Source organism: Podarcis liolepis, assembly GCF_965112155.1.
Source record: "Podarcis liolepis genome assembly, chromosome: 1".
Lineage (NCBI taxonomy): Eukaryota > Metazoa > Chordata > Lepidosauria > Squamata > Lacertidae > Podarcis > Podarcis liolepis.
In genome coordinates this window covers 15136286-15150997 of record NC_139554.1, presented here as the reverse complement: position 1 = coordinate 15150997, position 14712 = coordinate 15136286, and positions in this window count along the sequence as shown.

The following is a 14712-nucleotide window of genomic DNA, read 5'->3' as shown; positions in this document are numbered from 1 at the left end:
CCGTAGTTTTTTAAGCCTTTCTGGGAACAGCAGCTCTCTGATGGGTAAACTACAGTACCCAGAATTCTTTGAGGGAAGGAATGTGTTATAAAGATCTAGTTGTGTGCACAGCATATAACATGCATCTCTATGCTATACACAGATTCAGAACAGAATCTTTGCTTCAGTCACATCAACTTGACCAGGCTCCCCTTCTCTGCTGTATAGGAATAGCAAGATTGTTTTTTCATCAAATTAGCACCATCCATGAACCAGAAAGAAAGGCATTGCCACATCTGAGGGAGAAGCAAGGTTAGCAGAAGGAAACCTAGGACGGGACCAAATAACAGGGGCAGAGTTTTGTAGTCTTTCACATAATACAGTGGTACCTCAGGTTAAGTACTTAATTTGTTCTGGAGGTCCGTTCTTAACCTCAAACTTTTCTTAACCTGAAGCACCACTTTAGCTAATAGGGCCTCCAGCTCCCGCCGCACCACCGGAGCACAATTTCTGTTCTCATCCTGAAGCAAAGTTCTTAACTGGAGGTACTATTTCTGGGTTAGCAGAGTCTGTAACCTGAAGCGTGTGTAACCTGAAGCGTATGTAACCCAAGGTACCACTGTACTGAGTTGGATAGATCAATGGTTTAACTTGTGCTATGTCCACACCACATCTTTAAAGCACTCCAGACTCCTGGCAACTGTAGTTTGTTAAGGGTGCCAGGAATCTACTATTTCTGGGTTAACGGAGTCTGTAACCTGAAGCATATGTAACCCGAGGTACCACTGTATTGTGCCCTGGGCAAGGCCAAGGTTTGGCGCCCCAAATGGATCTTCTCAATCATGGATCTTCTCAATTTTGCGCCCCCTCGGCTCGATACCCTGTGTGGGGAACTGCTCACACTGCCCCAAATCTGACACTGCCAAAGACCGACCAATGAAGACTGTGCATGCTCAGTGGACAGAGAACAATGCCTGGCTATTGACAGGGGGAAGGCAGTGAAATGGTGTAGCTTGGGAAAGGGCATGGCTGGCTCGCACCTTGAACAGGATGGCTGGCTCTGCTTGAAACTGCAGGCCAAAATATCTGGCCGGTACCTGGTTGGCAGGCTATGGTGCTGTATCTTCCATGAATTCAACACTGCATCTTGCCTGTATTGCCGGGCGTTGGACTCAGGGCCGGCCCAACCATGAGGCAAGGTGAGGAGACTGCCTCAGGTGGCAAGATCCACCAGGGCAGCAGATCTTGATGTCAAACTGCTCTTCCCGCCTTGTTCCTGAGGTAGATCTTTCCTCACCCTTCTTCCTTGTCGCCATTTTGGGGTCTGCCTCAGGTGCCATATCTTGGGCCATCCCTCGTTGGACTAAATAACCCTCGAAAGTCCCTTCCAACTCTACAATTCTATGATTCTTAAAATGAACCTGTCAGTATAGAAGCCACATGCATAGCTGGCTTTAGGGAATGAAACGGGGAGCAGGTGAGGACTCCAACAGAGACATATTCTGTGTGATCCAAGGCTTTATATCAATTTTTGTCTCTTTGCTAAATGTCACCCTCATCAGTTCCCTATTAAGCTAGCTCAGCAGAGCACACCATTATTTTTTAATGCATCCAATTACTCGGGGCCTGATCCTTGTAAGCCTTTGTCCGTGCCTGTGGCCTTTCGTTTCACTCAGTCGTGCTTTCCAGTAGTCGCCACCACTGTCCTCCACAGATGTCGAATGGAAACTGCATAGATATTCCTTGCCAAAGGACATTATTTACATTTACATTCTGCATGCTCAGAAAAAGGACAGACCTTTTCCTGGCTGCCACTCGGCAAACACCAAGCATTTGCTCTGTGGTAGGTAGGCAGCACGGCCCCAGAAAATAAGAACTATTTTTACTGTAGAGGAGATTCTTGCTCATAATTCAGAAGTTCACCAGAAAAATACATTTCTATCTGCTTGACAAGGAGAGATGTTTAAAGCAGATTTCTTTCATTCTGTCTTTGGTCACATCCACACCATGCATTTTATTATAATTATTATTATTTATTATTGTTTATTATTTATAACCTGCCCACCTGGCTGGGTTTCCCCAGCCACTCTGGGCAGCTTCCAACCGAATATTAAAAACAATACAGTGTCAGACATTAAAAACTTCCCTAAACAGGGCTGCCTTCAGTTGTCTTTTAAAAGTAAAGTAGTTGTTTATTGCCTTGACATCTGCTGGGAGGGCGTTCCACAGGGCGGGTGCCACTACCGAGAAGGCCCTCTCCCTGGTTCCCTGTAACCTCACTTCTCGCAGCAAGGGAACCGTCAGAAGGCCATTCGTGCTGGACCTCAGTGTCCGGGCTGGATGATGGGGGTGGAGACGCTCCTTCATGTATACAGTACCGAGGCCATTCGGAGCTTTAAAGGTCAGCATTAACACTTTGAAAGTAATATGATACCACTTTAAACAGTCATGGCTTCCCCCAAAGAATTCTGGGAGCTGTAGTTTGTTGAGGGTGCTGAGAGTTGTTAAGAAACTCCTAGTCCCTTCCCAGTGCTACAATTCCCAGAGTGGTTTAACAATCAATCCCTCTTTCCAGGGAACTCTGGGAATTGTAGCTCTGGGAGGGGGAGGGGGAACTTCTAATAACTCTCAACTACCACTCCCAGATTTCTTTGGGGTCGCCTTGTCTGTTTACAATGGTATCATAGCACTTTATGGTGTGCATGCGTCCCTTGTTGAGCAGTGAGCATGCAGCCCTGAACCCTTTCAAGTACTGTTGGACTACAACTCCCATTATTCCTGAACATTAGCCATACTGGCTAAGGCTATCTGACCCCCCTCTCTTGCCATGCAAGCTTAACTTTTCCATCTTGAAAGTTTGCTTCAATACCTGTTGAAAATTGTGTGGGACATTAACAACAGCAGCAAGAGTATTGTTAGCCCAGAAATGGAAGCAAGAAGAGATTCCGACGAAAGAAGAATGGCAAACAAAATTAATGGACTATGCAGAATTAGATAAAATGACAGGAAGGATTCAAAACCTGCAGGACCAGAGATTTACAGAAGATTGGAGGAAATAGACGAACTATTTGAAAAGCAACTGTAACCAACAAATTACGCTAGTAGGATTACTAAAAATGTATGAAGCATTGCAAATTAGAGAAAGAATAGTGATATTAGTTATGAGTTAAAAATAATTGAATAATAATAATAATAATAATAATAATAATAATAATAATAATTTTTATTTATACCCCACCCTCCCCAGCCAAGGCCAGGCTCAGGGAGGCTAACAAGCAATAATAAAAACAAGTTGAATGAATACAACTTAAAAACAAGATTAAAATACAACATTAAAATATTAAAACATTAATATTTAAGAAGTGGGAAGTGTGTAGTGATTAGATTGGAAAATTTACAGATGAGATTGATGGAACTCAAAAAATAGTATAAGATGTTAAAATATGTTTAATTACTGTTGAAAATGATATGCTGAAAATTAATAAAAAATTATTTTTTAAAAAATTGTGTGGGACATTATTGCAGTCAAACTAACAAATCACGTTTTGTCAGATAGGCGCATGGAGATGCTGAGGCTCACAGAGCTTTCCTGCAAAATTTGCTAGAGAGAACTCTGTAAGATCACTTCCCTTGCCTGTCTTGGCAGGAGGCTGTAACGCTACATCAGGCATAGGCAAACTTGGCCCTCCAGATGTTTAGGGACTACAAGTCCCATCATTCCTGACCACTAGTCCTGTTAGCTAGGGATCATGAGAGTTGTAGTCCCAAAACAGCTGGAGGGCTGAGTTTGCCTATGCCTGCCCTACATACTTCCTGCCTGCCTGGACATCTTTCTTTTTCTTCGTTATGCTTCCAAGCTGACCACACGTGCATGTCTGAGCTCTGCAGCTCAGGCACCATTTTCGAATTTACATTTTGTACTTTTGTAACTTAGATAATAGTTTTAAACCTGCCTTCATTTTGCTACTGTGATTGCTTCTTCAAGACCTAGTTTATGTAAGTAAATACTACTTTTATTTTTTCACAAAACCATTTGTGTGCAATTGTTTTTAAGGGGGACGGAAAGGGCTAATACAAGGAAAATCCAGTCTGCCTTAAAGCATCCTGGATTATTATTTCTAGAAGGTTAAATCAACCTCAACTTAGCTTCAAAGTTTGAGCTGCAAAGGATGGTCCTCTGCTGATCTCACTAAAGTGAGCAAGGAAAGATAATAGCTAAACAATATATCCTCTCCTAGTGTCAAAATCCACTCCTACACTCGGGTGGGGGGTGGTGGTAGATGTGTCGCTTCCACCAACAGTGATCAGAATTTATTTGTATGTTTTTCTTCTCACAGTTAAACCATTACAACATCAAGAGAGTGATCTAATTACGAAAAAATGACAACATTTGAATAGTCACAAAAAATAATTGAAAGCATCAGTATACAATAACATTAAACCACCTTGTCAGGGAACTGCCATCGGCTCAGGGGCGAGAGGGGAAAGGCCGGGTGGATTACAGAGAGCCCCCAAAGATCGTGGGAAGCAGCACTTCCTCAGCGGAGGAGAGTAACCACGCCTCCAGTGGAGAGGAGCTTCAGGGCTCGGAGGAGGCAAGGTGGTGCCAGGACACCTTGCCTGAGCAAAGCAGGGAGGAGAGAGGTCCCCCGTTACCCACGCCTTCCTTGCGCAGAAAACTTCCGCGCAGAGAGGGGAGGTGCAGACTGGGCGTCAAGAAACTACTCTGCTGGGGAAAGTTCAAGGACCGCCCACTCTCAGATTCTGCCAGTGAATGAGCAAGACATGGAATACAGGCACTCTGCATTCTAAAGATTTTATCACTAATAAGAAAGCCTTAGAACACGCTTTGGAGGCATATTGCCTGATTGCTCTCGAGCAACCAACAAACTGATACCTCTAACACACCTCCTCATAATTAACAATAAATTATACCAATAAAGATACAAAGACATAATATGCTGAAGAATGCAAGCTGCTGTTACATCTGCAGCTTGCATGCCCTCCATTCACAAGTTCCTTCTAGAAACATCTCACTAGCAGCACAAAAGCTTTGGATGTGTGTGTGTGAAAACTCTTTTTATCCCTTTTCATTTCTTCTTGAACCCCATCAGAGCTGATGCGTAAGTCGCCCCCTGCACATTCTCGCCCCCATTCTAAAACCCTGAATGCTTGCCCAGGCTTTATGACTAAAATGTCAATTTCAAAAGAACCAAGTTTCGTTGTATTCTCTTTCTGTTTTGTTTTCTAAAGTGGGATTTTTCAGTTTGATCCTACACATACCCCTTGGGGAGGACTTCATTTGCACCCTGTGCTTGACCTCGGATAGATGTTCCTGGAACACTAATGGCAGAGCGGTACATATTGTGTGAGCTTCAGAAGAACTGAATTCTCCTGGAAGGTAACTGGAATTCCGCCATAAGAAAATATAAAGGGTACCATTCACTTTCAGGCGCTAGGTTTTCTGTGGGCGCTAGGTTTTCTGTTGGTGACATTCCTGAAGGCAGCCCTGTATAGGGAAATGTTTGGTGTTTTACTGTGGTTTTATGATTTGTTCGAAGCCTCCCTGAGTGGTTGAGGCAACCTGGTGGGATGGGTAGCATGTAAATATATTAACAGCCATCTGTTGGGGGGAAAGAAGCACCAAATAAAGGTTATTGTAAGGGAGAAAAGACTGAGCTAGAAGAGAGAAATTGAGCAGTTTCTTCATAGTAGCTAGATTCATCATAGTAGCCTCAGCTCAGTATACCTGAAGGAGCGTCTCCACCCCGATCGCTCAGAGGACTGAGGTTCTCCTCCGATGGTCTTCTGCTGGTTCCCTCACTGCGAGAAGCGAAGTTACAGGGAACCAGGCAAAGGGCCTTCTAGGTAGTGGCACCCGCCCTGTGGAACACCCTCCCATCAGATGTCAAGGAAATAAACAACTTTCTGATTTCTAGAAGACATCTGAAGGCAGCCTTGTATTGGGAAGTTTTTAATGTTTGATGTTTTATTATGTTTTTAGATATCTTGTAAGCCGCCCAGAGTGGCTAGGGAAACCCAACCAGATGGGCAGGGTATAAAATATATTATTATTATTATTATTATTATTATTATTATTATTATTATTACTATTACTACTACTACTACTACTACTACTACAGTGGTACCTCGGCTTACAAACACTTCAGGTTACAAACACTTAGGGTTACAAACTCCGCTAACCCAGAAGTAGTACCTCAGGTTAAGAACTTTGCCCCAGGATGAGAATGGAAATCGCGCAGCGACGGCATGGTGGCAGCGGGAGGCCCCATTAGTTAAAGTGGTACCTCAGGTTAAGAACGGTTTCGGGTTAAGAACGGAGCTCCGGAATGAATTAAGTTCGTAACCCGGGGTACCACTGTATTATTATTATTGGATTCATGGTCAAACCAGCTCACTCGGTTCTTTTTCCACTGCCAATCTTTTGTTATTAATGATCAAATCACATTCTAACATGGACATGATCCACCCGACGTGAGTTATAGTCAGGCTGCAATCCATGGACCTCTGTGGAGCTTCCTCCTTCTGAATTAAACTGGCACCCACAATCCTGAGGGTGAGATGGCGCCCCTGCCAAGGGGGCAGTGTGGAGGGTGTTCAGAGGCTTTGTAGGTGCCAGCAGAAGACCTGAAGGGTGCCATATTGATAAATCCTGCACTAGCACATGCTGGTGATGAATGTTCACAGGCCTCTGTGAAGCCCCTCGTGAGACATCTATGTGGCAGGAACCCTCCCAGAGTGAGAAAGAGCCATGGGTTGATCCCCTGAAATTCCACCTGGCTGGACACCTAAAATCTTGCTCGAGGTCCAGGTTTTGTCAAACTGCAGTGACAACTCATATATATATATTTGATCAAGCATGACCCATTTAGAAAGTCTCCCCAGAGATGCCGTTCTCTTCAGCACCGATCCTTAAATAGAAGCCTGGCTGTCAAATTGTGATAGATAAGTATCGGGCGCCCAGAGTGCAAATAGCAGCGCTTTCATTTTTCTGTCCTTTGGCCAAATTAATGCCATCCGAGCCATGTGGCACTGGAAAGATCGCCAGCAGGGCGTTCATTTGAAAAATTGTGATATCGCTCCAAGCAGAGACTTTCTGAAGCCGCTAGACAACTTCAGATTTCGACTCAGAAACACGATAGTCCCTTGGCAACCAGAGATCACGAAAAGAGAAGGCAGGACATGATGATTGTGCCCGAAGAGGATGGTTGGTGGAGAGGTGGACCGTGTGGACGGTTTGGTTTAACGAATGCTAACTGTGTGGTTAGTGATGTATGGAAGTGAGAGCTGGTCCACAAAGAAGGCTGATCGCCGAAGAATTGATGCTTTTGAATTATGGTGCTGGAGGAGACTCTTGAGAGTCCCATGGACTGCAAGAAGATCAAATCTATCCATTCTGAAGGAAATCAGCCCTGAGTGCTCACTGGAAGGACAGATCGTGAAGCTGAGGCTCCAATACTTTGGCCACCTCATGAGAAGAGAAGACTCCCTAGAAAAGACCCTGATGTTGGGAAAGATGGAGGGCACAAGGAGAAGGGGACGACAGAGGATGAGATGGTTGGACAGTGTTCTCAAAGCTACCAGCATGAGTTTGACCAAACTGCAGGAGGCAGTGGAAGACAGGAGTGCCTGGCGTGCTCTGGTCCATGGGGTCACGAAGAGTCGGACACAACTAAACGACTAAACAACAACAAACTGTGTGGTAATTTCTCCATTTCCCTCAATATCTCAGGTGGGGAAGGAACCCCTCTGCTGCACATGAGAGGCAAGAAAACCTTCACAGAAGGTCCTACTATCACAACAGTCACAGAGCAAAACTGGCTGTGGAATTTCACCACCAAATTATCCTGTTGAAAGTGCAGTGAGAACCGGTGTGTTGGCTTGGGCGCCTGCATTCTGCCCCACAAGGCCCAATGGGCACCATTGCCACTGTCTAGAGCAGGCATAGGCAAACTCGGCCTTCCAGATGTTTTGGGACTACAACTCCCATGATCCCTAGCTAGCAGGACCAGTGGTCAGGGATGATGGGAATTGGAGGGCCGAGTTTGCTGATGCCTGGTCTAGAGTTACAATGGATGTACACATTAGACTATGTACACATTAGTGGCTTAAGATGCAGCGAGGTTGTTTGGTTTCTGCCACTGCATTTCAAGTCATATTTCTGCCTTGATGTACGCTGCAGAGAGGCGGCGGGGGTGTCTCCCCCCAGCTCACATTGCCTGTTTGGTTGCCCTGCCCCTGCAGCACCCTGCACCCCAGAAGTGAAGCAGTCATCTGCACATGCGCAGCGACTGTCTCAAATGTGCACACCTGGCTTAACTTCAGAGCGAGTGTGTGGCTTCTGTTCTCTCGTCAGGTTGAAGCTGGTTTGAGGAAAAACACATCAAGCAGTATTTCTCAAGAAATGACAGAATCCATATGGGTTGTGCCAGAAGTCATGCGCGTGCCGCTTCAAAAACCAGCAGTGGGAGCGCACTGGATGTGTGCAGAGCCTTAATCTACCTCCACTTACTCTTCTCACGGCTTGTGGGGGCAAAAGAATAGCTCCCACAGGTGGGATGCTTCAGGACAGGCAAACATGCCATGGGAAAATGAGGTGGTAGAAGTCATGGCCACATGACCCTATGTCTTGTTACAAAAGTTGGGTGCCTTTCCCTCTCTCAGCTGAGCAGTGGCAAAAGCCCATGGGGTCCCAGGCACTCACTCAGGGTCTGTGGTCCTTTGGAGAATGGAGAGACAGCAGAGACTGTCGTAGCTTTAAGAAATACGGTTCCTTCACCTATTTACACCTTCAGTCTGCATGGAGGGAATCCAGATCTTTCAGCATGGTCATTTCAAGAGGAGCTTGTCCCCTACAGCAGTGCAGTTAGCCTTCAGCCAACCTGCCCAAGATGGATTCCGGTCTTCTTTCCTTCCTCTTCCCAGTCACCCTTGCTCAAGACTCTCTTTTTGTGTCACCTCACACCCAGTTAGCTGGCAACCTTCCAGACCACTCCCCTCTCTATTCACACCTCAGGGCAGTCGGGGGGGGGGGGAGGAGAGAGAGCTGTTCTCTTGCATTGCCAATAGCCCTCATCAGCCCTGTATTGTTCTTTAATGGCCTTAGCTTGGCCAGCTTGCAGAGGGGTGGAGCCACTGCCCGCTACTGAAGTTTTGGTGATTGATTCCAGAAAAGCTCAATAACTTTTGTTGCTCCCCTTAAAAAAGCTGAATAACTTCTATTTCCTACAAAGAGCTGAGCAACTTTGGTCTGCCCCGGGCACTGGCAGGAGCTGCTACGCCACTGAGAATCCCTACACCAGGCACCCCCAAACTCGGCCCTCCAGCTGTTTTGTGACTACAACTCCCACCATCCCTAGCTAACAGGACCAGGCATGATGGGATTTGTAGTCCCAAAACAGTTGGAGGGCTGAGTTTAGGAGTGCTCTTAACCCAGAAGCCTTCTGCTCTGGGACACTCTTATTCAAAAGGCCCAGAAGCAAGAGTTTCATCTTTTGATTTCCTCCTCCACTTCTGTGCTCGGATGGACATTGTAACAGGGACGCCTTTGTTGCCTCATTTCCTCCTCTGTGCTGTTCCGTCCTTTGGCGATGCGGCCAGCATCTTTGCCAGCAAAGCAGATAATTGCATTTGCCGCACCTAAGTCACGCCATGCCGTCCTTGATCCAGCGCCGCTTCTGCACGGCGGTGCAGTGGGAGGGGTGGCCTTGCCCCGTGTTCTCTGCGCGGACGAGGCCCCGGTGCCTTGAAATGGAATAATCATTAAGCAAAGAGAAAGGCAAGCGTGCCTTTGTTTGCCTCCCACATGATCGCTTTGAATCACCATCTGGTTGGCGCATCATGCCTTTTAGTCTTCTAATGACACACCAAGTCCCGGGAGTTAAATAGGATTAAATACTCACCATTCAGAACTGGCAGGAGGAGGCACCATTAATCAGATGAATCACGGGGGGAAATTAAGCTTGCATTACGAGACGGGGTTCGTACAAAAAAATAAAAAATAAAATGGGTGGGGGAGAGAAAGGAAATAAACGGGGCTTTTTTATTTTTACAAAAAATATAAAAAAATCTATAGCATTTTCTCCAAGGAGACAAAGCCTACACAAACTCGATTGTGTACATCTCTGCAGCACCCACCACCCTTTCCCATACTTATGTATGAATTGGAGGAACAGCCTAGTAGGATGGAGTGGTTAGGTCAAATTCTTCCATCCATTGGTTTCCATGCAGAAGCAGGCTGCTGACCCACAGTTGAGGACCACTGACTCCTGCAGTTCTTCTGGGCAAGAGGAAGAGTGGCTAAGCCCCAAGGAGCCTGAATCCAGTGGAGAATATTCACAGAAAACACATGCAATGCTCGCCTCTCCGCAACCCACGCAGCCATGCAGTTCACGATATATTTTCCCTGCGCCTCTCAGCGATGAATGTGCGGCCTGATGGGGGCTTAATAACTTCACACACAAACACACACACACCTGCTGAGTCCTTCACAAAGGCGATTCCTTCAATGGAGGGCTGTTTGGTGCTCCTGGAATATGAGACCCATTCCTACCCCCTCCTCTAAAGAGATTAAGCCACTTAACGAGCAGTACTTTCCACACACATTCCTGGAGGCTTTTGACATTGTAATTGCTGATCAGGACCTGAACTGTACATGCTAGTAACTTAGCAAGAGGGAGTTACCATGCCAACTCACACAGGCTACTGTGTGTGTGTGTGTGTGTGTGTGTGTGTGTGTGTGTACAAGAACACACACAACAGTAGGCAACGTTCCCTCAAGATCTGATGAAAGGCGATAGGAAAAAGCAGCGCCACCTGAAATGCGCCTCCCTCTTTATTCATTAGCTACAGGGGACAAAAAGCTCCATTTTTAGGAAGCCAAGGTAAAAGGTAAAGGACCCCTGGATGGTTAGGTCCAGCCGAATTTGACTATGTGGTTGCAGAGCTCATCTCGCTTTCAGGCCAAGGGAGTCGGTGTTTGTCCACAGAGAGCTTTCCGGGTCATGCGGCCAGCATGACTAAACTGCTTCTGGCACAACGGAACACCGTGACAGAAGCCAGAGTGCATGGAAATGCCATTTACGGGACACGGGTGGCGCTGTGGGTTAAACCACAGAGTCTAGGGCTTCCCGATCAGAAGGTCAGCAGTTCGAATCCCTGCGACAGGGTGAGCTCCTGTTGCTTGGTCCCTGCTCCTGCCAACCTAGCAGTTCTAAAGCATGTCAAAGTGCAAGTAGATAAATAGGTACCGCTCCGGCGGGAAGGTAAACGGCGTTTCCGTGCGCTGCTCTGGTTCGCCAGAAGCGGCTTAGTCATGGTAGCCACATGACTGTACTCCGGTTCCCTCGGCCAATAAAGCGACCGCAACCCCAGAGTCCACGACTGGACCTAATGGTCAGGGGTCCCTTTACCTTTTTTTTTAAAAAAGGAAATGCCGTTTACCTTCCCGCCAGAGCGGTACCTATTTATCTACTCACATTGTTGTGCTTTCAAACTGCAAGGTTGGCAGAAGCTGGGAGAGAGCAACGGGGAGCTCAGCCCATCTTGCGGATTTGAACCGCCAACCTTCCAATTGGCAAGCCCAAGAGGCTCAGTGGTTTAGTCCACAGTGCCACCTGCTCCCTTTTAGAAAGCTAGCCAGGTGCTGGCATTTCACCTTTACTCCGGCGTTCAGTAGCCCTTCCTCAAACCAGGAGCCCTCCAAATGTTGCTGAGCTGCAGCTCCCATCATTCCTGGCCATTGGCCACATTGGCTGGGGAAAGTTGAGTGTCGATTAAGACATTTTTTGCTGGTTTCCCCTGGTAGAAAGCAGCAGGACGAGAGGAAGTTTGGAGCTTCAAAACAGTCATTTTAAACCTTACCCTGAAGACCAGCATACTATCCACTACACCAGGGATTGCCAACCTTTACTTGGTCCTATGTGCACCTGTGGATAGCTCCATTGGTTAGAGTGTGGTGTCGATAACACCAAGGTTGCAGGTTCGATCCCCATACCTGTATATTTCTGCATTGCAGGGGGTTGGACGAGAAGACCCTCAGGGTCCCTTCCAACTCTTCTATGACCAATGCTAATATTCTAGCAGGGGCAAATCACTACTGATTGCCTTCATCTCTGCAAACCTGGGCAATGCATATCGAGACAAACCTGAAATGGAAACAATATTCCTTTGTCATGTATTCATTAAGCAAAAACAGCGAAGGAGTTCCAAGCATCGCCTTTATTCAGCGCCCAACATGCAGGCACATAGTTCCTTAATTCAAGAGTTCTGAGGGTTTGTCAAGGATGAAGAGTAGAGATAAATATAATCTATGATTTGCAAATGAGAGAAGCTCTCTCTCTCTCTCGCTCGCTCTCTGTCACACACACACACACAAAGAGAGAGACACAGAGAGAAATGAAGCGCATAACCTATCCTATTGGCACGATTTAATTTCAGCAGGAGAAGGGGGCCGTGGGGGTGTCAGAGAGGGCCTCTGCAGGTGCCCCATTCACGACCCTGCTCTACATGGTAACGGCTCTTTGTTTAGCTCCTTCATCCCAGAACGATGAGCTCCAACCTCTTACCACATCCCACCACAGCAGAGCAAAAATGTTTATTCCATGATGAAGCTAGGGACTGTTCACTCCTTATAAATAACCTATAAGGTGGTGGAGTTTTGTCCCTGGGGAATTTTGGCAAATCACTATAACGCTTCCCGCTGCTTAAAACCTGAATCCTGCCTATGTGTGCACAGGTAGCTGTTAGCAGACTGCAAAATAGAAGGCCTATTCAATTAACTGCTGGCATGGCCCCTTTTCTGGCAGCAATCCTGAAGTTCTTGGCACTCGGTGAAGCCCGAATACCGCCAAAGTGGCTTGTGCCTCCATGCTGGACAGTAGATGGTGTCAACATTGTTGTTTATTTATAAGGTGTCTCTAGCAGCTGCATGTAAATGGAACAGCATGTTCTGTTCTGCGGTTCCCAAGGGCAAGAGAGGTTTTGGTTACGACGCAAGGTGGGATTGGGAACAGGTTTGCTTGGTTTGACTTGGGGGATTGTTGGGTCTTGGTTATCTTTATTAATTGGTGTGGTTTTCTGAAATGGAAAGAGACAAAGCCTTGGCTACCTTTGAAGGTGACCCGGAAACTACAATTAATCCAGAATGCGGCAGCTAGACTGGTGACTGGGAGCAGCCGCCGAGACCACATAACACTGGTCTTGAAAGATCTACATTGGATCCCAGTAGGTTTCTGAGCACAATTCAAAGCGTTGGTGCTGACCTTAAAAGCCCTAAACTGCCTCGTCCAGTATACCTGAAGGAGCATCTCCACCTCCATCGTTCTGCCCAGACACTGAGGTCCAGCACCAATGGCCTTCTGGCGGTTCCCTCGCTGCAAGAAGCAAAGTTACAGGGAACCAGGCAGAGGGCCTTCTCCGTAGTGGCACCCGCCCTGTGGAACACCCTCCCACCAGATGTCAAAGAGAAAAAGAACTACCAGACTTTTAAAAGACATCTGATGGCAGCCCTGTTTAGGGAAGCTTTTAATGTTTAACAGACCGTTGTATTTTAATATTTTGTTGGAAGCCGCCCAGAGTGGCTGGGGAAACCCAGCCAGATGGGCAGGGTATAAATAATAAATAATAATTATTGTTGTTATTGTTATTATTATTGGCACTTGGTATTAGAGCACAGAATTTAGCTGGTTAGTCGGTGACTCGTTTTTGCCAGGATTTATGTTGTTGTTGTTGTTGTTGTTGTTGTTGTTGTTGTTGTTGTTGTTGTTTGTTGTATACCCCACCCATCTGGCTGGGCACCTAGGGAGGTTAGTGGGGCAGGACCCCCACCTGTCATCATCCTCTGTCTGGCTCTGTCTAGCACAGTATTTCTCAAATGTTGATGTTGTTGGACTACAACTCCCATCATCCCTGACCACTGGTCTTGCTAGCTAGGGATGACGGGAGTTGTAGTCCAACAACACCTGGAGAACCAAGTTTGAGAAACACTGGTCTAGCATATTCAGGATGAAATGTCTCAACAACTGTTGTTTTAAATTACTTCCTTTTGACCCCAAGTGCTCAGAAAATATTTCTACAATTTCTACTTTTAGTTAAGTATTTTTATTTATTTACTGCATGGGGGGGGGCAGCTGCCTCCCATCCCCAGCTGTGCCCATGAGGGTATGCCAAAGTGAATTACAGTAATAGAGTATGAAATACATTTTTAAAAATCAACAAAAATACAAATATGAAACCTCTAAAAGTAAAAAGTTGCCACATAGGAAGGCTACCAGTAGGGACCATCAGTGCTGCCCATTCAATAGAAAAAAATTGGGCTGGTGAGGTCAGCACCAAGCAAACTTCCTTGTGAAATTCTGTGCCACAGAAAAGGCCTGTTTTCTCATTGCCACCCTCTGAACCTCTCTCAGAGGGGCACACAGAGAAAGGCCTCAGGTGCTAGTCCTCCTCAGAGCAGACTCATGGGGCAGTTTTCAACTAGGTTTGACTCAGTGTAGACCCCCCGAAATAAAGGAACATGACTACATAGGAGAGGTGCAAGGCAGTTGGAAGGAAGGTTGCTGCGGTGCGGACACATCAGCAGAGTCAGTCCAACACTCCTGCTGGTGCATTTGCACCATGCTGACCTCCCAGCCCCTGCCTCTGCCTTCCCGCCTCCCAGCAGGCAACCAAGACCCACCTGCTGGGAAGCCAGCACAGCTGCTCCACCCCACC